Here is a 27,298-nt window from a genome sequence, read left to right on the forward strand (position 1 = left end):
AACACCTGGAAAAGAAATCAGTCTAAACTCCTTGAATTGGTAGGAAATCTCCATGGTCTGTGATCACGATTTACTAGGCACGTAGCAATGAGACCATTTAGCCATCATGACGCCCACTGCCTACTTTACATGGGGAAAATGGCAAGGTTTTCTTTTGCCCTCATTTTCTTATCTGTTATTATACATTCATCGACCTGGAGAAAGTCCTCTAAGTTATTTAGTTTAATATTATTTAGCCATAATGATGTGGACTAGTGGTTATATAAAGTGACCCTTAATTTCCTTACTAACTCCCAGATCGTATGACACAATGGTGGTGAGAGAATATAGATTAGGGTTAGAGCTTGATATTTTCTCCACAAAGATTTATTGGGTACCTACTGTACACCAGGAGACTAAATGACAACATTTGTTTTTGATCTAAACTATAAACTCTTCATATTGTATCTTCTTTGCATGTTTTATAGATCAGGTCCCTTACTGGGCACTAAATGCAATGTACAAAATCCTCTGAATGTAGAGCTAATATTTGTTTTCTTTAGACATTCTCATTTCCTGAAGGAAAGCGCCAGACCCCTGTGCCACAAGGATTATTTTACTGGTGTAGAAACACATTTACTGATACAGATACTTTATTGCAAAATAGCAAGATTTCATAGGAAAGAAAAATAATTGTGCCCAATAAAAAGGAACCTGGTTTCAGGGCTATTGTTGTCAGTGCCAGAGACACTTAGCTGAATGAAACACTAATATATTATTTTCACACTTATTCACACAAAGTGTGGTGTGTGGTTTCAGGAATCCAGTTTAGCACCCAAGCGCTTGTGGTAGGAGAATGTTATTAAAGCATTATCAGCAGCCAGCAAAGCGCCCTCCTTTCTGCTCAATCAGTTTGTAAAGTGGCCTTAAAAATGTCTGCGTTATGACAGCGGGGCTTCGTGTTTCTGATGACTTGAAAGTAAAGAGGTAAGACAGGAGCCGAGGAATCTGGAGTTAGGGGAGTTGATAAAAGATGAGAGAAGTGAGCCAAAAGGGTGCTCAGAGAGCAGCAGAAGAAAAACGTGTCCTTAGGTCGGAGAGAAGGGCAAATACGATATGTGAGGGCTCAGGTGGGACAGGGAAAGGAAATCTGAGCCATTGTGTGCACATCGTGTGTGAAAAAGGAACCCAGACCTGGATAAAGAAATACTAGCAGAAAGTGAGAGGTGGCCCAGCATATTATGTTCCTGTAGAAAGAAAAACCGAGTATTTCAGGATTGAGAAAACACTGGAAAGAAGTCACACAGGCAAAAAGTGTCTGAGGAGCACTGTACTGGAAGTTTCCAACCCCCTTTGATGGGTTTTGGTGGTGCTTCAGCCACGCATACAACATTTTTAAAAAATAATTTTCTAATCTGCAAAATCGAGCCCTCCTCACTCACGTTGTGCGGTTTGAGGATGCAGGGAGATCAGAAGTGTGAAAAGGACTGGAAGCTAGACAATGCTCTGCAAGTGTAAGGCATTAGCTGAATTGGGGTCGCGGGTGCAAAAGATAACCCGGTTCCCAGTCTTTGCCAAACTGCGTGTTCTAACTGATGAAAGATCTGGCATGTTATTCTTTTCTATTTTTTCATTCACTGGAGTTATTACCTTGTTCTTATGAGGTGAGATGACTTGATTGCAGAGATAAAGTTGAGAGTGGCTTGTATATGAAAATGTAGTTTATCTCCTCCACGCCACCAATTACCAAGGGGGCCCCTTGGCTTTAGCTTAGAGTGTCATGGACAGTCACTGAGGGGGCCGCATTTCAGTTGGAGCCTGTAAAATTCTTGCATTACCATCCCTTTCTCTGAGTGTGGAGACAGGCCCTTTTCTGTAAGTTTCCGGCTACTTAACTTTCCTTGAGAAGGCAACTCACCCTTTAAACCCGAATTGAGTTTGCGTCATGAATTGCCACAGTTCATGATTCAGCTTCTATATTGGCCACTTCTAAATTAGCTCTGTTTGCAAGTCCACATATACAGCACAAGTGCATTAAATTCAGCACCTGCCCTGTTCCTGGCCGTCAGGGTGTTTTTTCTCCTATAAAGCAGTGGGGTTTTCTCTGCAGGTTCTCTGACAATTTAAGAGAGGAAACACAGGGACTCTTGTGGCCTAACCTCTTGTGGTGTCCTCGGACCCTGTCCCACCCAGGCCTCAGCTCTCCCTCTCTTCAACTTCAGACGGATCTTGAAGGCAGTGGCGCTGGCTGGCTTGAGTACTCCTAGGTGATAGCAGCTATCGACACGGCCATTACCTGTCCTGTGTAGTGTGAGGATATGAGTGGCTATTAATGCCATCACAGGCGGGGAAAGAGACAACAAAGGGAATATGTGACTACCAGAGACCAAGGAGCCACTGCTGCCCGTTCCCAGCAGAGCCTCGCAATTCTCAGTTCTTCTGAGCAGACTCCGAAGTGTCCAGCCTTTCCCAGGTCGATGCCCCCAGGTTGTTGGACTAGATTTTGGCAATCAGAAAGGATTCATATCCCAGTTCTATTTACTGTGGAAAACCAGTGAGCCATCACATTGGGAATTATTGAGCCTACTTTACAGAGTTATGAGGATTATATACAATCACATTTCAATTCAATTCAAAAGTATTTACCGTGTACCTGCATATTGCGGGGAGAGGATGTTGCGGAAACCCATATGCAGAATCAAAATCTAAAAACGTGTACGCGTGACTGCTTAGAGCTTGGAAGAGCATTCTGCATCAGCTTCTCTATTGGCTTAGTCTCCAGTTGGCTTCAGGAAAAGGGCTATGCTCATGCTATAATAAAAATACTATTTCCTTGAGAAAAGAAAACCAACCAGAAGTGCTGGTGTGGAAGAGGCTTTCAAATGTGAAATGACTTATCCAACTAATCAGATAGCTATTTAAAAGCCAAGCTAGAAGCAGACTATTCGTAGGGTTCTGTGAATTCCAGAGCCCCACCCAGACCTACTGACTTAGAATCTTAGGGGTGGGGCCGGGAAATGTGAAATTTTTAAAACTCGAATGACTTTGATGCACAGGTAGGTCTGGGGACCTCAGTGTAGTGGACAAATCCTTAGTCCTTATTCTTAGGACTCAGCATTGGGTGTGTGATCCTGGATAACTAACTTAACCACTCAGCTTCCACTTCCTCATCTCCAAAATGGATTTAATCCTATGCATCCCAGAAGATTGTTATGTAGAATAAATGAGATACCATGTACCAAGCCCCTGGTTTGCAGAAGGGCTGGATGGATATTAATTGTCTTCCCTCCTCTTCAAGCTCTTTCCATCCCGGCACATTGTATTCAGTTTATGTGGAAGTCTCCGGTTCCATCCGCAGTTGGCCTACAGAGCCAAGTGGCTTGCTCAAGAGATGCCACACTGAACAGCCAGCTGTGGTGAAGAAGGCGTGGGTCAGGACAGTTGCTAACTGAGGTATGTTTATACCTCTGTCTTCCACCAATGCATTTCCTCCCCTGACATGAGCAGCGCCTGAGTGGTGAGCTCTCAACCCGTGGTTAAGGATTTAGGGAAGGGTCGGCCCACAAGGTCCTCGTCAGGCAGCCTTCTTTCCCACTCTCATCCTCCCGCGCCTGTGAGTCAGCTGGATCGGCTCAACCCAATGAGTTAAAAATGGCTTGTTAGTAATCAGCTGTGCAAAACAAAACAGGTCTTTTTGTTCTTAAGTTCTCTTCTGTAGGGTTTGAGATTTTAGGCTGTTTTATTTCCATTGTTCTTATAGGCGTGACCTTCAGCGGCGGTTCTCAGACGTTCTTGGACTCAGGACCTCTTTAAACTCTAAAAATTATTGAGGACCCCAATCGACTTTTGTTTTTCAGGGTTATATCTGTTGACATTTACCATATTAGAAATTAAAATTGAGATTTTTAAGACACAAGCCCATGTTCCCTTAGCTGTCACAGTGATGATGTCATCACACTGCGTGCAACTTCTGGAAAATTCCACCTACACTCATGAAAGAATGAGAGTGAAAGAAGGAAATGTTTTTTAGTATTATTGTGAAAATAGTTTTGATTTTGTGGACCCTGGAAAAAATCTTGGGGACCCTCAGGGGTCCTGGAGCCACACGGAACTGTTGATCTTGAGTATATAGGGTACATCCTGCCATGTTGGTCTGTCTCACAGAGAAGCACAGAAATCAAAGCAGAGATCACTGAATCACACACCCATACAGCTGGCAAAGGGCCTTAGAGGGGGCCTCAGAGCCCAAATGCCAAACTGAGTTTATAACCTAGAGCTTCTGACCACTGGGCTTGACCTCCATCTCAGTGTAGTGGCTTAGGGCCCAGGCTCAAGTGAAAAACAGCTGGGTGCCAATCCCTGCTATGCTACTCTATGACCTTGGGCAAGTTTCTTAACTTCTCTGGCCTCAGTGTCCTCATGTATAAAATGTGGACAATAAAATTATCTACCTCGTAGGCTTCCTGAGAAAATTAAATGAGATAATGTATGGAAAGGGACTGGCATTTTGCATAAAGCATCCAACAAATATTAGCCACCATCACACTCTGATAGAACCCTCTGACTTGTTAATCACTTTTATATTCTTCTTTTAGCTTCAGAAGAATTCTTTGAGGTGTGCATTTGTAATATTAGAGCAGTCACCACACCTTAGAATTACTACTGGCTGTTTTCCATCTTGTGGTCTCAATTGTTTCTCTTTCTGACAGCATTCAGGCTGGCTCAGCAACTGAGCGAAGCCAGCGGATTCCAGGCTTTGCGGTGAAATGCCATGTCTGTCTGCCTTCCCAACAGGCTCGAGGCAGAGCTAAAATCGGATGTAATTAGTTTACATGTCAGACCCAACAATCCATGCTGTACGTCATGCAGGCGTGATCAGTGTTTTCAAGGTGGTATGAAACCTCATAATGAGCCAACGAATAGTATTATTACAGTTGAATAAACTGAAGCATGATTTATGATGATTAAAATTTATTTGTAGCATATGTTTTTCTTTTTCTTTTTTTTCTCCCAAAGTGGAATGTGTGCTTCTGTAGCACCATCCATTTGCAAATTGCATTCCCAAACCACTTTTTAATTGTCTACTAATCAGTTCGTGGGAGAGCTTAGTGATGGTAGGTGACCCAGTTCTCCTTATTCAACGAATGTTAATATAACGCTTTGTTCCTTGGAGGGAGTGGGGGCTGGTCCCCGGTGGCCTTCACATACAAGCCAACAGATTTCTGCTGCAAAAATTTTAATATTGTTTCTAAACAGTTTACGTGAATTTGAAGACTTCACCAGCAAATGAACAACAAAAGACAGAGATTTTAAAATAGTGTCCTATAAATAACTAGTTTTATGTATTCAGCCAAATGAGATAATCTACAATTTATGGCCCTGCCATCTCAGACCCCATTCGGACATATGTGGGTGTCAATAATGAATGAATAAATTAAGCCATCCTCAGTCGTGCTGAGTGTCTCTCTAGGAGACATCTCTTGTGGCTCTGTTGGTCACTCAAAGGTCTTTGAGGAAGATGGAACGCTCTATAGTCCCAAATGGCAGCATCATGCCTAGAACTGACATGTGATCATTATCTCTAAGCCTCGGGATTGGAGCTTCTCCCTCTTGGTAAGGAAGTAGCATCTATCACCTAAGAGATACCGGCTTTGGAGTGAGAAGACCTGGGTTCTCCTCCTGTCCCTTATACCAGGAGCTGTGTGACCAAGGCAGATGCCTTTGTCTCTCTGGTCGTCCTTCACCACATCTGTACCAATATGTCTCAGCAGCTGTCACCTCTAATGTTGGTCTAGAGAGTGGTGACTGGTTCCCTCCACTCTCAGGCATGCAACACCAGCCTTACCCAATGGCCTTAAGAGGAGGCGTTTATGTTGCATAAAATGAGAATCAAAAATTGTTAAGCAGCTGGATGAGCTAACTGCAGTGATTTTGAGGGGATCTAGAACTTGAAACCTCAGGTTTCCAAGTCAGTGACAGCTCAGTTGACCAAATAGTTCTCCATTCTTGTGTGAGGTCGTAGATTTTGAAGACCTCAGGTCTGCTCTTGGACCTGAGAATGACTGCCATGGCTAAGTTTCCTATTCCTTAGTGCATCGGTTATCTATCGCTGCCCAACAGACCACCTCAGAACTTGGTAGTGTAAATCAAAGATGATTTTCTGTTTCTCATGATTCTGTGGGTTGTCTGGATCATTCTGTTGATTTCAGCCTGGACTCATTCATGTGACTACGTTTAGTTGGTGGGTCACCTGGCGACTGGGCTCAGTTGGGGAGCTGGATCTCTTTCTCTTCACGTGGTCTTTCCTCCTCAAGGAGGTTAGCCCGGGTTGGGCTGTCTCACAAGGTGGCGGCAGAATGCTGAGCCCCGACGTACAGGTGCTTATCAAGCCTCTGCTTATTTTGCTGATGTTCCATTGGCTAAAGCAAGTCACGTGTTCAAGCCCAAAGTTGATGTGTAAGGGGACTGCACAAGATTGTGTCTCTCAGCAGGCATGATTCCTGGCTATTAGTGTAACAGTCTACCACCCACCCCCTTAGCCACAGTCTTCTGGTCAGTAAGATGGGATTGGGTTACTAAGAATGCATAGAGGGCCAGCCTGAGAGTCAAGAGATGTGCTTTTGTGTCCAGTCTATTTCTAACTAGAAATAGACATTTTCCCCAGGAGTAAAGGGAGAGTCTTGGACCAAGTGATCCAAGGGTCCACCTGTCAACACACATACACACACACACACACACACTCCCTTTTCCATCACCCATACAATTTGGAAATCAGATGTGCTTGGAAGTATCTTGAAAGTGGTACAGAGCTATGCAAATGTAACTTACTATTACAAATAATATTCATAATGAATTCTAGTAAATATATTTTCAAGAAAACTTGTGATGAGATTGTAAATGTATCTGTTAAAATATAGCATAATTAAAAGAAGCACTTTCTTCAAGGTTCCATTTCTTTTCTGGTGTTTTAAATTCACTCTAACGAAGTTTGGCAAATCGGGGTGTGTTTGCATGAAGTTAAACCTGATCGGAGGGGACTAAAACCTCAAATCTGCCATTTCGTTGCAGCCTTTGTTCAAAATGGAGGCGTTTTAGCGAATTCATGTTTTTATTTAACCATTTGACAGCCTGCTCTGATACAGTCGTAATTCAGCCATCCTCTCCTGTCTTCCTCATGTTTTGTTTATTTACTTGGTTTGTTGTGTCATATTTGTGTCTAGGTGTGTGTGTTAGGGCAGCTCAAGCATCACCTCTTGCTCAGTGTTTTAAATTTGCAAAGTCCCCTAAGGGTAGTAGGGCGTCCCTGGACCCCTTACTTCTTCTACGGTGGGCAGAGACTGAGTGACTTTGGGTCCTTGCCTCAGTAAGTGTAGACTCATGCCTACCCATTCCTTTGCTCACTCTCTGAAAACTAGTCCTGGAAAGATGGGACTAAAGATTCAGAATCAGCTCTTGCCTCTTTATGGACGACTTTACACTCAGCATAAACTTTATACTGCTTCTCCTGGCTTAAAATGTCATTCCTAATATAGTTGCTGATTCCCTGCTCTCCTTAGCCCAAACTCCCTTCCCTTCTGCTGACCCTCCACCTCAACACACATCCACTGCACTCCAGTCCTGCACAGTCACATGCTGTGGTGGAAATCAATGAAGACCACCGAATGGGAGCGAGGAATGGCTCTTCATTCAGACCTTACTATAACAAAGGAGTCAGCCACTGTCACTTGCGTTTGGCAGAGACTCAGAGGCAAGCAGGAGAGGGAAAGCTGCCTAGTGGAAAGAAGGGAAGGCTTCCAGTGTGCCCTGACTGGAGGCTGTGGGCATGGGGAAGTTGCAGGGGGGCTAACTAGAAGTGGGATATCCTATGCGATTGGGTAGGGGTGCATATTTGGCTTTCTGTGGTTGGTCCTTAGTTGGAAGTAGGGGCATACACTAGGGAAACTGGCAGTTATTAGCTGAGTCCTGGCTGTTTGGGGCCAATTGCTACAGGGGTTATTGTTTGGCTTCCGGGGCTGGTGACTGTGGACAGTAGGTCGGCTTCCTGGGCTGGGTGCTCCAGATCAGAGTTCTCTTTTTATAGATAGTCTGGTCATTGTCCACCTGTATATTCAGTCTCTCACCATTCCCCCAACTCAAGGTGCTAGTCTGCTGCTACTTGTTCTCTTTCCTCACACATTCCTTTCCTGACTCCATAATTCTGGCGTAAGCCCCCCTCCAATGTGTTTTCATAGCACCTGCATTTTTATCGTAACACTTATCCTCATTTATTATAATCGTTACTAGTTTGTTTCCTTTTTCAGTCCAGAAACTCCTTTAGGGCAGGGAGTCTGTCTTGTTCACCATTGTATCTCCAGTCCCTAGCACAGTGTCTCGTAGCCAGTCAGCTTATAGTAAATATAAATGTTAATTACATATAGTTATAAAAATATCATTATATAATGACTGATGAATATCAAATACAGCCCAATTTGTCTCCTACTTTCCACCTTCCAGTCCACTTTTCCTGCGGCTTTATGGATATTTTTAACTGGATACCCCACTTGCATCTCACAATTAATATGTCTACAACCAAACTTTTGGTCTTTTTCCCAAGCTAATTCCTCCTTGAGACACTGGAGGCTGTGGGCATGGGGAAGTTGTAGGGGGCGCTAACTAAACACTCCCATTTTTTAAAGTCCCACTGTTCTACCAAACACTTTCCTTGTCCCCCACAGCCATGGGGTCCCCAGTACATCTCCTTCATCTTTGTCTTTTCCATTTCTGTTCACTCCTATTTCAACCCTTATTCTGTTGCCTCAGCCTCCCACCTGGTCACTGGGTTCTAGTCTCATCCTGTCTAATCCATCCTCCACATTGTTCCAAACTTCCACTTTGGTTTTGCTTCTTTTTTGCTCTTCTGTGGCCTCACACATCAGAGCCTGGCATTCAGAGCTCTGTACAATAGGATCTGAAATGATTACGCCCACCATAGTGCTCACTCCTCCTTGACACACACTTGACTGTCTGATCAGATTGTCCTAATTCTCATTTCTAGGACTTGCCTTTCCCTTCCCTCCTGTCTGCTGCCTTTACCATCACTCCAGCCTAAATGAATGACTAGTCACTCCCCTGCATCATCCCAGTGGCAGTGATATATGCTGCCCTGTGTTGCAGTTAGCAAAGCAGATCCTTCTCTCTCTTACTGGACTAAGCTCATTGAAACACCCACCCTAGCTATCTTTGGTTTTTTATAGAATAAGCACATAAATATTTGTTGAACGCATGAATGAATGATGCAGCTGGTCTGTGCGTCGAGAACAACCCTCATATAAAATGGGTTCATCTTTAGATTGACTTGGGGTTGATTAATTCAAACCTGCAATTGAGAGTTTGCTTGTAAATCGTGGGATCATATAGACAGAGTATCAGAGTAATTATGTGTCTGAACTATCGGCATTTACTTAGTCCTTCCTTTTGTCGTGCTACTAAATTACTGTGTATTTGAGGAAGGGCTAGGGCCCTCTCCCCAGGGGATCTCTTTTTGAGGTCTGTACCAGCAGCATGGCCAAATGCCTGTTTCCCAACTTATATCCAGAGATAATTGGCTTCTCTTTAGTAGCAGTTCAGTTCACAGTACTGAGGCATCTAAAATATTGATTTCCTTCCTCCTTAACACTTTGCACTCATATATTGTACTGGAAAGAGGGATAGTTTGGCAGAATTGGGACTAACAGGTAGCTGGGCTCTGGGAGGTATTCGAGGAGAGAAGGCTTGCTGAAGAAGAGGCACGCATAACGAGTCTCAGAGACCAGCCTGGTGGAAAAGAAGGAAATGCTGCTCTGTGGCTTGCACTATCCGAAAAACTTGCCAACTTGGTATTTTGGTTTGTGAATTTCTGCATCTGATGAAGAGAATGCCAGCACCATGTAAGATGCCAGCCTAAGAAAGTGGAATAAAAAGAAGGCCTACATACATCGGAAACTAATAGGGTATTGTTATGTCAGGTCTATTTCAATTAAAAAAAAGAACGCCTACAAAATCTGAATAATCATATGCAATTCATCTATTAGTTTTAAAACACGATTAGATAAAGCAAATTATGCATGATAATCATAAATTAAAACAATCACAAATAAAACAGAATACATTCATTGTTTAAGTTGCTGAAATTTATATTTAGAGATTCCTTTGGTAGCACCAACATTTACAGTGCCAGCAGATTCACCTTTGTTGTCATGAGTTGCAAGGCAGCTCTTTCAAATGGCTTTAATAACATGCACAATGCATGCTTCGCATACAGCGTTTCTCTGATCTGCTACGTTCTTCTCCATTCTCCTTGGTTTCATCATGATATACATTTATACATACTATTCCCTCAGAATATCTTTAGCCCTTCATTTTTTTTCATTCTTCAAGATTGAATTAAAAGCCCAACTCTTCTGTGACGCCGCCCTTAACTCCCTTTGTCATTGCGTTCTCCTCTGCAACCATTTGGCATCCTGCCCATTTGCTAACATTTGCACGTTTGCATTCGTGACCTTGGTAATGAGCCTTGAGCATGTGTCTCTGAGTCCTCTAAGTCCTCGAAGATATGAGGCCTTGCCTTCGTTGGTTTTGTAAACTCCCTCCACACCATGCCCAGCACAAGGCTGACACTTATTGGAAATCAGTAAATATTTATTCAATGAAATTGGACTGGTACAGGACTGGGACTCTGACAGCTTAGTTCTTAGAGAACTGCTGTCTCCCCATTGCTGTTCATTTGGCCCTCAAGTCCCATCACCCTTAATGTCTCTAACAGGTCACTCTTGAGTTCTCTGTGTGAGGCCCGTGAATGCTAAAATGTCAGAGCTAAGGGGGCCAAGGGGCCTTTTCATATAATGCCCTTGTCTTCGTTCCTTCAGGCTGCTGTAACAAAATATCACAGACTGGGTAGCTTTTAAACAATAGAACTTTATTTCTCACAGCTCTGGAGGCTAGAAGTCTGAGAGCCAGCATGGTCAGGTGAGGGCTCTTTTCCTTCAGACTTCTTGTATCCTCACATGGTGGGAGGGGCCAGGGAGCTCTCTCAGCCCTCTTTTAGAGCATTAACTGCATTCATTAGAACACTACCCTCATGACCTAATCACCTCCCAAAGGCGCCACCTCCTAATACCATCGCCTTGGGAGTTAGGTTTTCAACATCTGAATTTCAGGGGACACGTTCAGACCATAGCGCCCCTCATTTTACAGGTACCAATGCCAGACAGGTAAAGGGACTAAATGAAGGTCACAGGTTCCCTTCTAGCTGCCATTTAAGCTTTTGACTTTGTCAAACGAACCTCCATAGGAAAAATTGCTGGACTCCAAGAGTCAGGAGTCCTGGGTTTTCATTATAGCCTTTATATTAACTAGCTGTGCAATTGGGGCATTTCCTCCCCCTTTAAAAAAAAAATCGTTAGTCACAAAGCAGTGACTTGTGAGTGGAATTTGGTCAGAAGTCTTCTTTCTTTTCTTTTTTTTAGCCTGAATTTTAACACCTTTCAAAAAGGCATCTACTTTGCAGTTAGCTGTAGTCTCCATCCTTCTCCGTTGTTCTTGACCAACACTGTCCCATAGAAATGTAATGCAAATCACAAATCTGAGTCACATATGTAACTTAAAATTGTCTGACAGCTACATCAAAAACATTAAAAAGAAACAGGTGAAATTAATTTTAATAATTTATTGAACCCAATATATCAAAACATTTTCACTTCAATATATAGTTAATATAAGTTATTAATGAGCTATTTGACATTTTTTCTCCTTCTGTACCTTTGAAAAACTTTGTATTTTATGCTTACAGCACCTCTCAATTTGAACTAGCCACATATTAAGTATACACTTGCCACCTGTAGCCAGTGGTTATCCTATTGGACAATGCAGTTCTAGATCCTTCTCACTCAACTCGTTGACTGTCTTTTGAAGCTATTTGAATCTGAAACTCCTGGATGACAAGGTCATATAAAGTCTTTCCTGCTCTGACATCCTGTGAATCTATTGTCAAGGAGTTAAATTAGTCCCGAACCACCGTAGTTTTTCCCCCAAATTAGAACTCACTTATCAGCAGCCACGGTGTTTGAATTGGAACCAGAGAGCAGCTCTCAAATTTGCAGGGTTGGATTTGCCAGCCGTCTGGCTGAGTGAGCTTGTAGTCGGTTCACCCTTTGTCTCTGGCCCCAGCACCATCCAATTGCTGTGGCCGGCAGCCCCCCTGTGCTCAGCAGCACCAAAGCCAAGCCCCTAGCGACTCTCCCCGTAGCAGTGCCTACAGAGGCCTCTGCCTCCACCTCCGCAGCAGCAGTCTTTCCCTCACGCTGCCTTCTCTGGATAGCTTCTGGTTCCAGCATCATTTCAGACTCTCTTAGCCATTTGCTGCAGCCAGCCTGGCCGAGAAGGGTTAAACGGGGGGGTCCTGAGCAGCCAGAGGCCTCCTCACTGCCTCCTCCTGCCTGTGGTGACAGAGAGGGTGTTTTTTAGACCACCACACAAAACTGTTATTTCCTGTTAATTCTATGCCGCTGCTCCAGAACTGGCCGAAAGGAGAAGCTCATTTAAGCTGTCTAAGCAGGAGAAGGCTGTGGGTCAGAAGACATCTTGCCAAAGGCAGGTGGAGATGCTTCACTGGAAGCTTATGGCTTGGTAGTGACACCCTATTTCCAAGCTCATCCGTTCAAGTGAAAAACACTTTACTTTCCCTCCCTTGTGCTAATCTGTGCAAAGAACACTCTGTAATGAACAATGATTTTTTTTCTTCTAAACAGTGGAGTAGCTTCTACTTGTAAAGATGGTCACTATGAAAAGGTCAAAGGTTTCTGTTAGAACCTGGTACTGGTAAAATATCTTTATAGAGAAGGGTTCTAGATCATTAAACTACTTCCCCGTTAAGACAGTACAACCTGTAAGAACACTTGTGATCCAGATTCAAACATGGTTATACATAATTAGATGACTATAAGGCAGTGCTGCTCAAACTTTCACCTACGTACGGGTCACCTGGGGATCTTGTTAAAATGCAGACTTGGATTCAGTAGGTTTGGGTGTGGGCCTGAGAGTCGGCATGTCTAACAAACTCCCAGCTGAGACCCAGGTTTCGAGTCTGTAAGGAACTTTGTCTCGACCCTGGATGTCCCAAGTTCACAGTTCATGACAAAAGAACCCAATTGTGCGGTTGTTGGCCTTGTTGGGAGAGAGATGAGAACGAGCTGACTTATGCAGCTATGACTTTAATGTTTGTGAGCCGAATTGCTAAGATTTAGTAAAACAGCAGGAAACGTGGGAGTTTAGAGAAGGGGAACAGTGAGCTATAAGAAACAACTTCCTCTTTCTTAATTCATTATTAGGAGTCACCCATTCTGTTTGCTGGTGCTGAGGACCAGGCAAACATCTGGTTGAACAATGTTCTATCACAGTTGGACAAGACGGAGATCTTGCAGAGTCAATTTAAGGAATTTTTTTTGAATCCTAAAAATGTCAGGTATAAGAACATATAGACAAGGATACATTAAAATAATATGTAAGACTCTATATGTGTGTGTGTGTTGGTATCCACCCTATGACAAATGTTTTTGCTAGTATGTAAATGAGAAAATCTAGTGTTTGGAACGAGTTCCATGTTGTGCTTTGGGACCACAAGTTCGGCTGGGTCAGGGCAGAGGGGTTGGAGAGGAGGAAGGGGGCGGGAGAGCAGGATGGGGCCGTCGTTCATGTGCAGTTCCTAACATATTACTTTAACTTTGGTCAAAGATGATCTGAGAGCTGGCTTATCAATGTGTAGAAATTTGCAGTTGCAATTTGCTGGTTAGTCTCTGTTCTTTTAATGCTTTCCTGAAGTGCCATTTTGTCTCAGTAAAATGCTCCCTAAAAATACTCAAATATTTTTAGTTATAGACTACAAATCAGATTGAGCTGCACATTTCCCTGGTGAGCAAAAGTGATGAGTTTGTGTTCATTAACTCCAGGCCATCTGGTGCAGACACGCAGCAGTCTGTGAATCAACGTACATCAAACTCCAGGGATCAGAACCGCGCCAGACCCAGCATTTCGGAGAGTCAACAACAAGCAGGGGGAGAAAAGGGCCACGACTCTCTCTTTCTTTTATTTTTTAAAGTCGGTTCCGCCTTGCAGTATATCAGAGCATTTCGCACTGCTCAGCTGGCGAGCCACATTGCTTTCCCTTCATTGCCCATCTGAGCTGTCTTTGGGGTGTGCTTCCGCAGTGGAAGTCGTTTTCCCAGTCACCATCTCCGTTTGGGTGGGGGGAGGAAAGTGAGAGTATTAGGCTTCCTTTCTCTGCACTCTCCTGTCACTATGGGCCAGAGCCACCCCCACGCGTGTGTGCTCACACACATTCTCACTGTGAGACAAAGGATGGTGAAGCAGAACAGTGCTCAAGGTGGTTGGCACGCTGTGGAACATTCTCAGGAGAACTGCCTTTTGCAGATAGCCCGTTTCTGGAGGAGAGAGCGAGCACTTCTTGCAGCCTTGCTAATCAAAAGCCACTCAACAGCGGCCAGCTTTCTGTTTAAGCGTGCTCACCAAACTATAAATAAGGAGAATAAATTGCTGCCCTGATTTGTTACTGATTCCACCAGACCCCTTAGTGGAGTGTGTGGAAAAGGACCTGGGAGGGGCTGAAAGCCTTCTTGGGGCTTCCTCCCCGCTCAGAGTCTGTGATTCTGTATGTGAAACGGGGTCAGTGTATTTAAAACTAGCGGTCATGTCCCCTGCTAGGAGCGTGGCTGACTTTTCTATGATGGGATGCGATTTTCTGGGTAGCCTCTCTTCTTTAATACCTTCCTGAGTACCATCTTTCTGGCTATGCAGTTCTCTTTAAGGTACCTGTGTATGTTTAGCTGATGAAGATTAGATAGACCGGACTGCCCGTGGAGAAGGTGTGACTGGTGCCTATGCCTCTCAGCCTCTGCACCCGCCCACTGCCCACCCGTCTGTGTTCTAAGATGCCAAACAGGTGACAGTTCCATTCGGAAAATTCTTTTGAATCACACACAGGACAATAATAAACAAAAATAAATAAACAGCTATTTTCCTATGTCTTGTGACATGTCTTAGGAAACTGTGTTTCAAACATTATAAAGAAAATCGATGAAGCAAAGGACTTCAGAGATGGATGCAAATAAATTTATTATTAGTGGAAAGAAAACCAACGTGTGAGAAAATTTGCCTAAATGCTAAAATGGATTCTTTTTTCAGTGGGTTAACTTTTGAAAGTACGCATTGTTCAGTGCACTGCATGACCGTGTTTCTTCTTACGACCTTGCCAGCCCCGTGCTATCATGGTTTTAACGTTTGCTGATACGATGAGCATAAAACAGCACTTTATTTTGTTTTGCATGTTTTTGGTTAACACTAGAGTTTAAATTTATTGGGGTTTTTTTAGCCCCGAATAAAGATTTTCTTGTACTTAGGAAAGCTCATCTTCCAATGTGCAGAGAAGCTAGCTCACTGACGTTCTTGTTAAGACATAACTTGAATCATAATGCATTTGCCGTGGGCTTTATCTCTAAGCTGGTAGAATCTATGTTGTTTGCAAGATCCAGCTGTAAAGCACAAAGGCGAGAATACAAAAGCAAGAATGAGTAAGTGAAAGAATCAGATGAGTTTCTAAGGAGTTTTCTGGAGGAAAAAAATTTTAAGTTTCTAAAACTATTGTATGTTTATCATAGAAAAGACAGATAAGCAAAAAGAAGAGAATAAAAATTACCTTTGGGCCGGCCTGGTGGCACAGCGGTTAAGTGGGCACGTTCTGCTTCGGCGGCCCAGGGTTTGCCTGTTCAGATCCTGGGTGTGGACATGGCACCGCTTGGCTAATCCATGCTGTGGTAGGTGTCCCACATATAAAGTAGAGGAAGATGGGCATGGATGTTAGCTCAGGGCCAGTCTTCCTCGGCAAAAAGAGGAGGATTGGCAGTGGATGTTAGCTCAGGACTGGTCTTCCTCAAAAAAAAAAAAATTACCTTTAATAATCATATTTTAAACATTTTGGTATTTATATTTCTTTCTCTGTAGGAATAAATACCTTAAACAATAGAATCTCAGTATCCATAATTTTGTAATATTTATGTTTTCACTGATCAATATTTCGTGAATATCTTTTCATACCATTACATGTTATTTTCCTATATTATCTTTTTCACTACATAGTCTCCACTGAATGGATATACCATCATTTATTAAACCAATCCAGTACTGTTTGACGTTTGTGTTGTTTCCAACAATTCACGATCGTAAACACTGCTGTGATGAGCAAATTTACCGCAAAAGCTTTTCCTGCATCCATGATTATTTCCCTAGGATAAGCTCCCAGAAGGGGAATTGCTGCATATACGGGCCTGCAGACTTTTACAGATTTTGACGTGTGTGTGTGTGTGTGTGTGTGTGTGTGTGTGTGTGTGTGTCAATAGCACCATGTCCTTTCTGTACTATGGCATCGTTCTAGGAAAAACTATTCATGACACTTGTTGAAGATGGTAAGGCAGACTTTCTTCAAGGGGGCCGTGGTGAGAGGTGTAGGTACCACTGCAATGAGGTCTTGCAGTGGGGAAGAGAGATGGGACTCAGCTCCAAATACAGCCTAATATAGGCAAGTGGGAATTTATAGCCGAGGAGCAGGGTGGGGGCCAATGGTCAGAAAAAAGAGGAAACATCAGGGATCTGGGGGGATTTTGGCTAAACCGACCTTACAAGATTCTTGCTGATGGCAGGCCAGGTGATCAGACATCACCTGGGGAGGATAGGGATGAGGAACCTGATCAGATATCAAGGGTGGGGGGTTCTGGTTAAACTGACTTAGCAGGATTCTTGCTAAAATTGGACAATGCCGAGATGAACACAGAAGTCCAAAAATTAGGCCTAGTTCAAAAGGAGTGGCAGGGAGTCTGGTCAATGAGAGAATCTGTGTTGGCATTTAGCATGCTCTGCGGTGACTTCTTGTTTATTGTCCTCCCTATAAATCTTTCTTTGTGTTAGGGCAGGATTTGTTCTTCAACCTACAGCACCAAGATACCCCACCAGCCCTCCAGCACCACCTCTCCCTACCCAGCATCGTTCCTGGCACAGGCTAATGGCAACTTGCATGGAACTGCTGAGTATTAATGCGTGTTTGCAAAGAGACAATGGCCAAGGATGGTTAGAGAGCAAAGAGGGAGAAAGTCATTGTTGGAAAATCCTGGATTCTGGTACAAGCTTTGTCACTGACAGATGTGGGATCTGCCAAACCCACCATCACTTCTTTGATGCTCAGTTTCCTAACAAAAGCAAATGAGGTAATTAAAAAAGATGATCTGTCTGAGGGCATTTCCAGATGTGCAAATTTGTGAGTCTTTGATTGTGAGTCATGTGTAAAGGATGGAAAAAGCTGGCTTGGGTGGTGTGCTGTGTCGAAGAGAAAGAAACTGCAGTGAAGCTGGAGATGTTTGCCTAATAGATAAATTCCTTCAGAACATAAATGACAGCAGAAGGGCCTGGGCTATAGCAGAACTGTCAGGCCGTCAGGGTGTCTCTTGGAAGTAGGGCAGCATCTGAAAGTCCTAACTGGCTGGAGACCAGTTACAGACCCCTCATGGGTACCTTCAGAAGGCAGATAATTGGTGGTGTCCTGGGTGGGGGGGGGGGAGGGGGCTTCCAGAAGCAGGTAATGGTCAGAGGTCTGTCCAGGCAGGTGACCTACATCAGGGAGACCCAGTGGCCATGGGACTAGTATTCAAAGTGGAAACCCAATTTCTTAGAGATTTGGAGATGACAAAGCCTGGCCTTGTTCAATAGGAACTGGGGTTCTGGAGTCTTGGTAACAGGAAAACTGGTATCTTATGCTAGAACTGGGATTTGAAGAAAAGGCCTGTTCACATCGGTTAGGATGGGGTCAGCAGCCCAGATTGCTGAGCTGTTGACCTGACGCTCCTTCATTTATCCGGGGAGCTGGGATTAAGTGGTCCCAGCTGTGAAGTTTGAGTGGCTAGAGTCAGGAATTCGGGATGTTCACTATTGTTGACTCTAGTTGGCAGCCTTATCTCTTGGCTTTTATCTAGATAGAGCCTAAGGCACTCTGAACATCCTTTAAAACTGATCCTCGTTGGAATTTTTAAAAATTTGTTTTCATCTTTCTATTGTAAAATAAAAGATACAAAAAGCGATACTACCCAAATCTATAGCTGAATGAGTTTTTGTAAGGCCAGCGCTCTTGTTGCCACAGAACTGTGCCAGCCACCTTCCATTTCCCCATCAGTCATAGCACCCCACCCTTCTCAGCCTTTATAGTAATCACTCTCTTGCATTTCTTTGTAGATTTCTCACCTAAGTGTGCATTTCTCGCTATTTTTTAGTTTTGCCCATTAAAAAAAAAAGTTATATCTTTGAAGTCTCTTTTAAAAGCTGCAGCAACCCCTTCATCCTTTCTTTTTGTTACACTTTTTCTGCGGAAGGACCTAGGTGTTTCCACTCTGTAGATTCCCACGAGATGTGTACTGGTGGTGCAGTTCAACATGTGCCTCTGTTTTCTATTTCCTGCACGTTGGCAGCTGCACCAGACGCTTGACCAGCCTCAGGTTCAATCTCTTTGACAAGTAATGGTGTTTTTCATCAGGCAGCACATAACGTGTGGTTTTACTTTTTCATGTTAACACTCAGTGATGTTCAGTGTCTAGATCCACCACTTCACTAGGACTGCAAAATGGTGTCATTCTAACTGTATAATTTTGTTTTCATTTATTAGCTGGGATAATTTTTTAAGAAGCTTCCATTCATCTACCATCTGGTTACCCAGTGGTACAGTTCTTAGAGGAAACATTCAGTGCATTTATATACCCAGTTTTCAAGATAATATATTGGTGTCCTGTCATCCTTAAAATGTAATCTGTTAGTTCTTTTTAAATAATACTGTGAACACATGAATTTACACATATTTGATGGATTTCGATCCATCGCCAGTTGAAGCTTCTGCAGTTGGCTCCTGGGTCCTTTTGACATGACCTCAGGAGGTTTCTGATCATCCTTACAATCTGGCATATGAAGGCACTCCAGGCTTATGTGCATTTCCTGCTCCAGACCTGGAATCAGCCATTTCTCCAAGAAGCCTGGTTTCTTTTAATGGGAAACAGTATTGCAAGACCACGATCTGGATACTATGGATGCTTATTCCTTCTGCGTTGGTCACTGTTTCTAGCTTTTGCAGCAAACATAGCGTACACGTGTGTAATATGTGTGTGCGTGGGAGGGGGGATGTGTGTGATCAAATATTTTGTGTTCAAACTATGTCAGACTCAGATTCAAAACTATAGAGTTTTTACTTAAGTACTTTTATGTTGCATTGCTATCCCCTTTATTCCAAACCAAGAATCCTGGTTCTTAAAAACACAAAATTAGAATTAGGATATCCCATAATTACTACAAAAATCTCAGAATAACAATAATAACAATCCTACCACCATCAATTATGATTACTGAAAACAGTTCATGAGAAATGAGAACAGTTAAAATTTTTTTATCTCTATATTGTCTTCCCTTTTCCCAGTTTTTATGGTTGTATTATATTTGTGTTATCAAATCATATAGACAATACATTCTGTAATCTGTCCCTTTTAGCCTTGATTTAATTTTAGTTCTTCAGGTAGCTACATATTTAATACTCTATCCTTATGTCGATGCCAATTTAGTCATTTTGTTTCTCTGAAGCTAATTCTCTGGTAGATTCCTTAGTAAGGGTTCATCTCGTGGAAACAATATTCTCTGAATTCTTGCATGTTGATAACAGTTTGTGTTCTTCATATGTAAAGTCAGTTTTGCTGCATATAAAATCCTTCGCTTACACTTTGTCATTCATTTGAGTATCAAAAGTATGAAAACATAGTCCATTTCTTCTAGCATAAAATATTGCTGTCAAAAAGCATGTAATAATCTAATTTTCTTTCCCTTAGAAGTCATGTATTATAAGGATATTTTTCTTTATCTTTAAAGTCCAATAATTTTACTAGATTATGTCTTGATGTTAATTTTTCCGAGTTGATAGTTTCAAGTGTGTGGTGTGCTTTTTCAATGTGTAGTTTTGAATTTTTTTTTTAATTTCAGGAAAATTGTCTTGAGTCATGCATTTTAATTTTCCTATTCTCTTGCCTTGGTTTTCTTTTTCAGAGACTGACTTCTGTTCTCCATTGGTTGGATCTTCTTTTCCTGTCTTCAATATTTGTCCCTTTCTTGAGACCCTTTTTGTCATTTTCTTCATTTCTTTTTGATATTTAAAAGTGTTTATCCTTTTTACCTTCCATTTCCCTTAAGATATAATTTGTTTTATGTATTAGCTTTTATATTCCTTCTAGTTTAGTTTTCACTTCTAAAATAATTTTTTAATGTTAGTTCAGATTTTGCATCATTTTCTTAAGGCCTGTAGCTGATTTTGAAATAATATGCTACAATTTTGCTAGTTTTCTGAGCCCTTCTTTCTGGCATGCCTTCATTATCTGTAGGGATGCTATTCTGCTCCTAATTCTTTGTGGGGTTTTTTTGTTTTTTGTGTTTGATAATAGTTTGTATGAGATTTTACCTGTGTTCACACCACCACAGAGAGACTGTTTCCTCACCAAACCCCCAAGAGGAGGGTGGTCTGAGATGGGGGCTCTTTTGCAAAGTGTGAATTTGCTTTTCCTGATTTATTAGGAGGAGGACTGGTTTATTTAGCTTCTCTAACTTAACGTTTCCTTTTCAGTTGTTTCACATAGTATTAAAAAAAATATTGCAGCTTTTTCTCTGAGATTTCCTGTTTCTGTTCCCCTCTCTACTTTTATCTAGACCACATCTTTCCTTTATCTCTGTCATTTCTATCTGCTCAGTTTTGATTCCACTCCCGGCAGTGGAGTCCTGGAAGAGTTCACTGAGAATTCATAGGGACAATGCAGCTCCGGTGTCTTCCCTTCAGACCCTTTAACACAGGTCCTTACAAGCTCCTATTATTAGAGAGAGCAAAACTGCTCCAGGGTTTAGCCACTGTCCTCAATTTGGCCCTCGGTGCTTCCCAGTAAATTGCTGTTGGATGTTTTGGTGTCTTGTTCTCAGATCCATCAGATGCCCTGTTGCTTCCCTCTGCTTCTCTAGCCCAGATGCCAATGATGTGCATGTCTTGTGGCTATTGGTGGTTTCATCCATTGGCGTGTATTTTGGGGGTTCATGGGGATATGTTGTCACCTAGTTTTGTCGTAAGCATCTGCGCATTTTTGACTTTGCATTTAGTTTCTCTGTTTGCTTTTTCTCTGAGGCATTGGAGATGTCGCTGCAGCTGCCCTCTTCCTACAATCCTCCAGAGGGATTTTAAAACCGATGGAAGGCAGGGCTCCTGGTTGAATCTCCAGCAGCACTTCATACATTGTCCTGTGTTTAACATGGACTCGATAAATGTTTGTGGAATGAAGTGACACTTCTACCTCTGGGTTAGAACCCCAGCCCACAAACAGTGCTTTTGGTAACTCATCCTATTTCCAAAGAGACTTGTGTTCATTGGGATGCCCGGGACACAGGGTCCAGTCCTGGTGCGGGAGGAGTTCCTCGTCTAGTGGGAGGATAGTGTCTCTCTGCTGCCTGTTACTTGGAGATAATGAGTTGCAAATGTTGAACTGGATTTTGAGTTCACAGCCTGCCACTTTGAACCACGACCAGGATGGAAAGCAGTTGGGCAAGCTTGTGACTCCCAGTGCATTTGTCTATTACAGCACTTTGTATGGCAATAACTTATCTGCTTCTTTGCTTAGGTCCCTAATTAAAGCCGTTTTCAACCCAATCAACAGCCTCACCCCTGCTAATAGAGTTGGACAACTCCTTGGTGGCCTCTTCCTTTGTCCTCTCAGGCTCAATGGCTCTGGGGTCAAGCTCCTGCCGCCTTCCGCAGGGCCACCCACTGAAACATTTAATGAGGAGAAGAGTATTGTTTCTTGGAGACATAATTACAAGAGACACTTAATGCAGCCTTTTCTGAGATAACAGGCCTTTTGAAATGCAATGTGTTGGGGGAAGATTTACCCAGATCGGTGACTGCCCTGGCTGTTATGAGTCATATTAGTAATGCCGTGTTTCTGGCATGGCTGGAAGGCTCTGGGGTCTGTCTCTAAAGTTTATTAAACTTTTGTTTGAGAGACCTGTACTTGGGACTTGTGGTTCTAAGTCTTTTCTTTCAGCTTTTTAGGCTGTGACTCCAGTGTGGTCATGGTGGCAGTGCACACAGCTGTGAAATGGGTACCTCCCCCTTTATCTCGCATCATTGTAAGACCACTATGTTCTGGGTGTTGGGGCACATAAGCCTGTTTTTGCATTTTATTAGGATTGAAGACTGGAAACTCTGGATGCAAATAAAAACTGCTACTGGGAGCCATATGTGGGACATTTGAGGATTCTTATGTTGCCCCACCTTCTGAGGAACCCACCTGTCTTCCTCAAGAGTTACCTGTGGAAGATTTTTATTTGGCTATGAGCTTAAATGTACTTGGGAAGCCATTTACTTAAAGTGACTCTTTAGAGTATCACTTTGTTAAGTAAAGATGACTTTTGTAATGTAAAAAATTTATCTAATTAAACTGTCTTAAAATTTCAAGTTTTTAATATCACACTGTCATCCTTCAAGGCAAAGCTATGTTTTCTTTAATTTTTTTCTTCCTCCTGTCTTCCCCTTCATTTCCTGGAAAGGGAAATCATTTCCTTCACGTGAGATACGTGGTTTCTCTTCCGCTCATCTCCTGTGTGTTTGTTTCACTTTGTTTGAATCTCTTGTTTGGGAAGAAGCAGAGGGAAGATCCTGGATGTGGAGTGAGAGAGCCTGGGATTCCCATTCCAGCTTTGTCCTAACTTGCTGTGAGGCTTTGACAAGGTAGTTAACCTCTCTGAGTCTTAGTTTTCTCACCTGTAAAATGGGTATAAAAATCCCTGCATCACTTTGTAGCTGCAGGATTCACGTAACAGTATATGTAAAGCACTTGGTGCCTGGCTCAATCTAGATGCCCCCAAAATAACTGCCCTTCACTGGGAGCTCTCCTGCTGATGAAAATGTGACCTGAGCCAAAGAGAAATGCTTTGCGAGGGTTGTTCTCACTCCTCTTGCCCCCTACACATACATGGGTGGAGCTTCATCCCTTTCTCCTTCTGCACTGTTGAGGATGTGTTTCTACCATACAAGTGTATCCACAGCCACAAAGACAAATCAGAAATACCCATCACAGGGATGTTGTAAGCAAAGAACCCCAAGCCAAAAATGTGGGTGTGGATTTTCAACAAGGTGGGTGGTGGGATGGGGGAGGGGCCACCATGACATCACTTGTCGTGTTGGCTCCACTCCCATTCCTGAGTTTTTCATGCCCCCACTGTTTTCTCTCCATATATGTTATGGGCTCTTTTCGTAGACATGACTCCTAGCCACACAGTCCCCTTAGAGTCCAGGATCCAGTGAGAAGCCCCTTCCTCTCCTCCCCACCATTGTCTCCCAAGGGGAGGGTAGTCTCAGATGGGGCCCTTTCCAAAATGTTGCTTGAGAGACTGGAAAACCAAGCTTATACATACTGGTCCTGGTTTCTCTCCTGGCCCCCTGGCCTTTCTTTTTTCCTCCTTATCAATTTTTAAACACGGTTACCTCCACCGACCTCTGCTCTCCCTCGTATACCCCACCCCTCCTGGCCCCCAACTCTTTTGTTCTTCGGTCCCTGCCTCTCCTCCCCGCCCCCCTCGAGACACTCAGCTTCATTGCTGCTGAAATGTCATTTTTGAAACAACAGAAGGACATGCTGTTTTTTGCGGCATCTCGGGGAAGAATTTTTTTTTGATCCATTTGGTGTTAAGAGCACTCACAAGAAATGTATTCAGGGAGCCTCGCCAGCCTCTCGCACGGGTGTGGTTCACATTTGGTGGCTGGTGATATAACAAGCACAAGGTTTTCCCCCAGAGACGTCCATTCTTCTATCGTCTCTATCCTTCTTCCTTTGATTTCTTTGGCCTTCAGGTAATTCTGTATCTGAAGCACAGCAGTTTCTGGTTATTTCCAAGCTGGGGATCCAGCCAGCTAGCCCTTTCTCAGGACTTTGAACAGCTTCTCAGGAAAACTATGAGGGGACATGGAGAGGTCCAGCTTACTTCTCTGGGCTAGAAGATGAAGGGAAAGGCTTGAGACGCTTTGCTCCCCCCTTGACCTATGGGGCCCATGTAGCACATGGGAGAGATCTGCCAGACTTCGGGAAGGGAGCAGTGAATCTGCTCAGGAAACCTGGCTCTTGGAGTTCCCTGCGTTCTTTATCTGTCTCTTTCCTCCAGGCCCTCCTGTGCTCCATCTGTGATTATGAATAGTCACACGCTATTATTCTCCTTGACTGGAAAGTTCTTTAGGGCAGGATCCACGTCTAAGTCATCTTCACGCCTACATGTTAGCTGAAAGATAGAACTCTCGACTGAGTATGCGTGGAGGAAGCAGCGAGAAGTGCTCGCCTTCTCCAGACTTCTTCCTGGCAATGCTCTGCTGAAGAAATGGCTCAGTCAGGCTTGGATTATTATTTTAAAACCCAGAGACCCTTTGCTCATTACTGAAGGTCCAGATGAGCAATTAAGTTATGAATTGGAATTTTAATTAGCTTGTTGTTCTGGCCAAAACATCTGATCGCATATAGTGCCCAGGTTTGTCCCTGCCATTCGAGTTAGTCAAAGGCATTCAGACTGAGCTGCTCTGAATTTAGTTAGGTCGTAATCCCGGGAACACCTGAAGTGACAGTTTTGCTACTTTTCAGAACAAAGCAAGCTCCTCAAGCCTTGAATGTACGAGAGGACCCTTAGGGCAAGAGTAGTTTGAGAGATACCGTTAATTCTCAACATCTTACGTGGTAGCATCCACTCCAGTTCCTTTGCAGTGTCCTGCTCACTTTGGGCACCCTAGGAAGACAGTTGTAGGGCACATAAGAGATTCTTCCCTACTTACCTTCCAGCCATCATATGAATTTGGAGGAAAGGAGAAATAACTCAGTTTTCATACACACATAGAGTTCTTGTTCTAATGACTTGTTTTGACATTCCACTTGATAAGAGTCTGACAGTTAGAGGTTTGCAGCCTGAGTGACCTTCTTTAAAAGTATAGTGTGTCTTCACTGACTTTGGATAGACATTGATGGGTCAATCTGGGCAGGGTTCAGTTCCTCTGCAGATGGGCAGCCAGACACCATCTACACTACCTAGAATCCAATCGAAATGCATAGTAGATGTAGAAACACTGGAGTTGTCCATTTCACGTGTGTAGGTCTTTCCTAAACTCTGAATCCTTCCTTCCTGAAATATCATTAATTGATCCTGTCTTAAAAATCGGCCCAGAGGTAGGCTCCTTATGTGACGTTGCTCTTGGCGCCTCTCTACTGAAGAACAACGTTGGAGCTTTGCTTTATCTGCTTTTTCCTCACCTTTGAATTCCTCATTGAGGATGAGCTTTGCCAAACACAAAGCTATGGAGCAAAATTAGAAGCTGTTTGCTGGGCTAACGTCTAAGGACCTTCCTGGTTTTCTAAGAAGCAACCAAAAAAAAGAAAAAGAAAAAGTAGATACTGGAAGAAGCAAACTTTCAGCTAATTATCATCTTTTTTCCCCTCTAAGCTCAGAGAACTGTTCTTAATTTCCTGACCAGCTTGTGCCCCTCCCCCGCTCCCTTGGAGCATCTGTGGTGGTTTCAAATTGAACTGCATACCTGCTGCTCTGAATTTCCAACATACCATACCAGTTGGTTTGCCAAACAGTGAACTGCCAGCCATCTGCCATCCAAAGTCAGAATTTACATTGTTTCATCTTAAAATAACGCCTCCGGAATAGCAAGCCACTCTATGCATCAGGTTTTAAAGTTGACAATCAGCCAGAATTAAAAACAAATACCAAATGGGCATAAAAAAAGAACATGGCGGGGAGGGGTGGGGGCTGGCATTTGACGGAGAGTTTATTTTTCAGCATTTTTACCTGATTTTCCACCAAAATAGCCATGCCATTTAATTTTATCTGCAACAGCAGGAACTACTTATAGACTGAGAACATTAACTTTTTGCTTGCCTGGCTCCAGGCAGAAGAAGATCAGGACCACGGGGCTGAGCAGTTGTCCTGGCCTCAGGGAGAGGGGATGTCTTCATCATCCCTGGCTGTAGGGAAGGAAGACCTGTCTTAACCTCTTCTCGTCAGGCTTCCTGGTGGCTCAGATGAGGAAGCTCAGACACATGAAGGTGGAATGTCTGGTCCAAGGTCACATGGTAGTTAATGGAAGGGTGAAGTCTCGAACCTAGAACCCTGGTTCCCGGGCATATCCTCCTGCCAGCTCCTCCCACCCTCCCTATCTTGACTGGTCATTACGGATGGGAGTTGTGGTGGGAGACCCTACATCCCCCTTTAGTTCTTATAATCTAACTGTAGCAACCTTTCCTGCCTTATTCTCCTGCTGCCTCGGGACAGACGGGAGAGAAGGGATTTCTGCAGGATTTGGGGAGCGCCTGGGAACCAGTGATGTTGGCTTTGTGGAAGAGCGACCATTGAATCTGGATGGCTTTCCGGAGCAGATGGGCTCGAAGGAGAGTTTTTTTAAAAAGAGAAAAGGTTCATGTTTCTTTTAGGGAAGCTGTTCCAGGAAAAGGCAGCTTGGGGAAAAGTGTGAAGTTATGAGTGGGCAGAGGAAGCAAAGGGCTCTAAATTTATACCAAAGCCACCTGCCTACAGTTTGGCACCCTGTGCCATGGGCATGCCAGCCTGAGCAGAGAAGATGCAAAGAGCGCTCATACCTGACCCTGGGCTGGGCAGGGCACTGAGTGACCCCTGAGCTGGACCTTGTGCAGCCTCTTTGGAATTCTCCTTCAGCCAATGATGGGGACAGTGGCAGGCATCACTGCCATATGGACTTAGACATTCTGGGGCGCAGGCGAGCTGCCTGCTCAGCCCGGGTCTTATGTGAGTGTCAGCTGCAGCGGCAGTTAGGTTTGTGGCCAGATGGTGGCGTCTCCTCCAGGAAGCCTTCTCTCAACCCCAGCTGGACCAGGGGTCCATCTTCTGTGCTCCCACAGCCCCCTTCCTGTAGCTCTAACATACCTGCTCCCCTAGCCAGTCTTGATTGCTGGGACTGGCTGTCCTTCCTGCGAGACTCCTTGCAGTCAGGGCCATCTTCCTCTTCTTTGGGTCCTGAGCACCATTGTACGTGGAGCTCATGCTCACTGTGTGAGTGAGTCAGTGAGTTGTTGAGATGATACAGAGCTTAGTTGGTCGTGGTGACCACTAGACCCAGCCCCGCCGTGGTGCACCTGTGAAAGCTGCTTTTCATTTACCTGAACTCTTCCAA

General features: G+C 43.6%; 1 protein-coding gene across 10 annotated transcripts in view; it reads left to right on the top strand.

Moving 5' to 3' along the window:
- Positions 1-27,298, top strand: part of MSRA (methionine sulfoxide reductase A) — a 384,931-nt gene that overhangs the window by 301,509 nt on the left and 56,124 nt on the right. Inside the window, exons 6-7 of one of the 10 annotated variants that reach the window (XR_002806408.2) lie at positions 3,278-3,432; positions 4,689-6,928. The exons of 8 other annotated variants lie outside the window; for them this stretch is intronic. The gene's annotated coding sequence lies outside the window, so the exon portion shown is untranslated. Of the gene's footprint in view, positions 1-3,277; positions 3,433-4,688; positions 6,929-27,298 lie in introns of those variants that run through there. One more of the 10 variants, XR_011434551.1, reaches the window with a different exon arrangement.

The sequence above is a fragment of the Equus caballus genome, chromosome 2 (genome assembly GCF_041296265.1).
Source record: "Equus caballus isolate H_3958 breed thoroughbred chromosome 2, TB-T2T, whole genome shotgun sequence".
In the NCBI taxonomy this organism is placed as follows: Eukaryota; Metazoa; Chordata; class Mammalia; order Perissodactyla; family Equidae; genus Equus; species Equus caballus.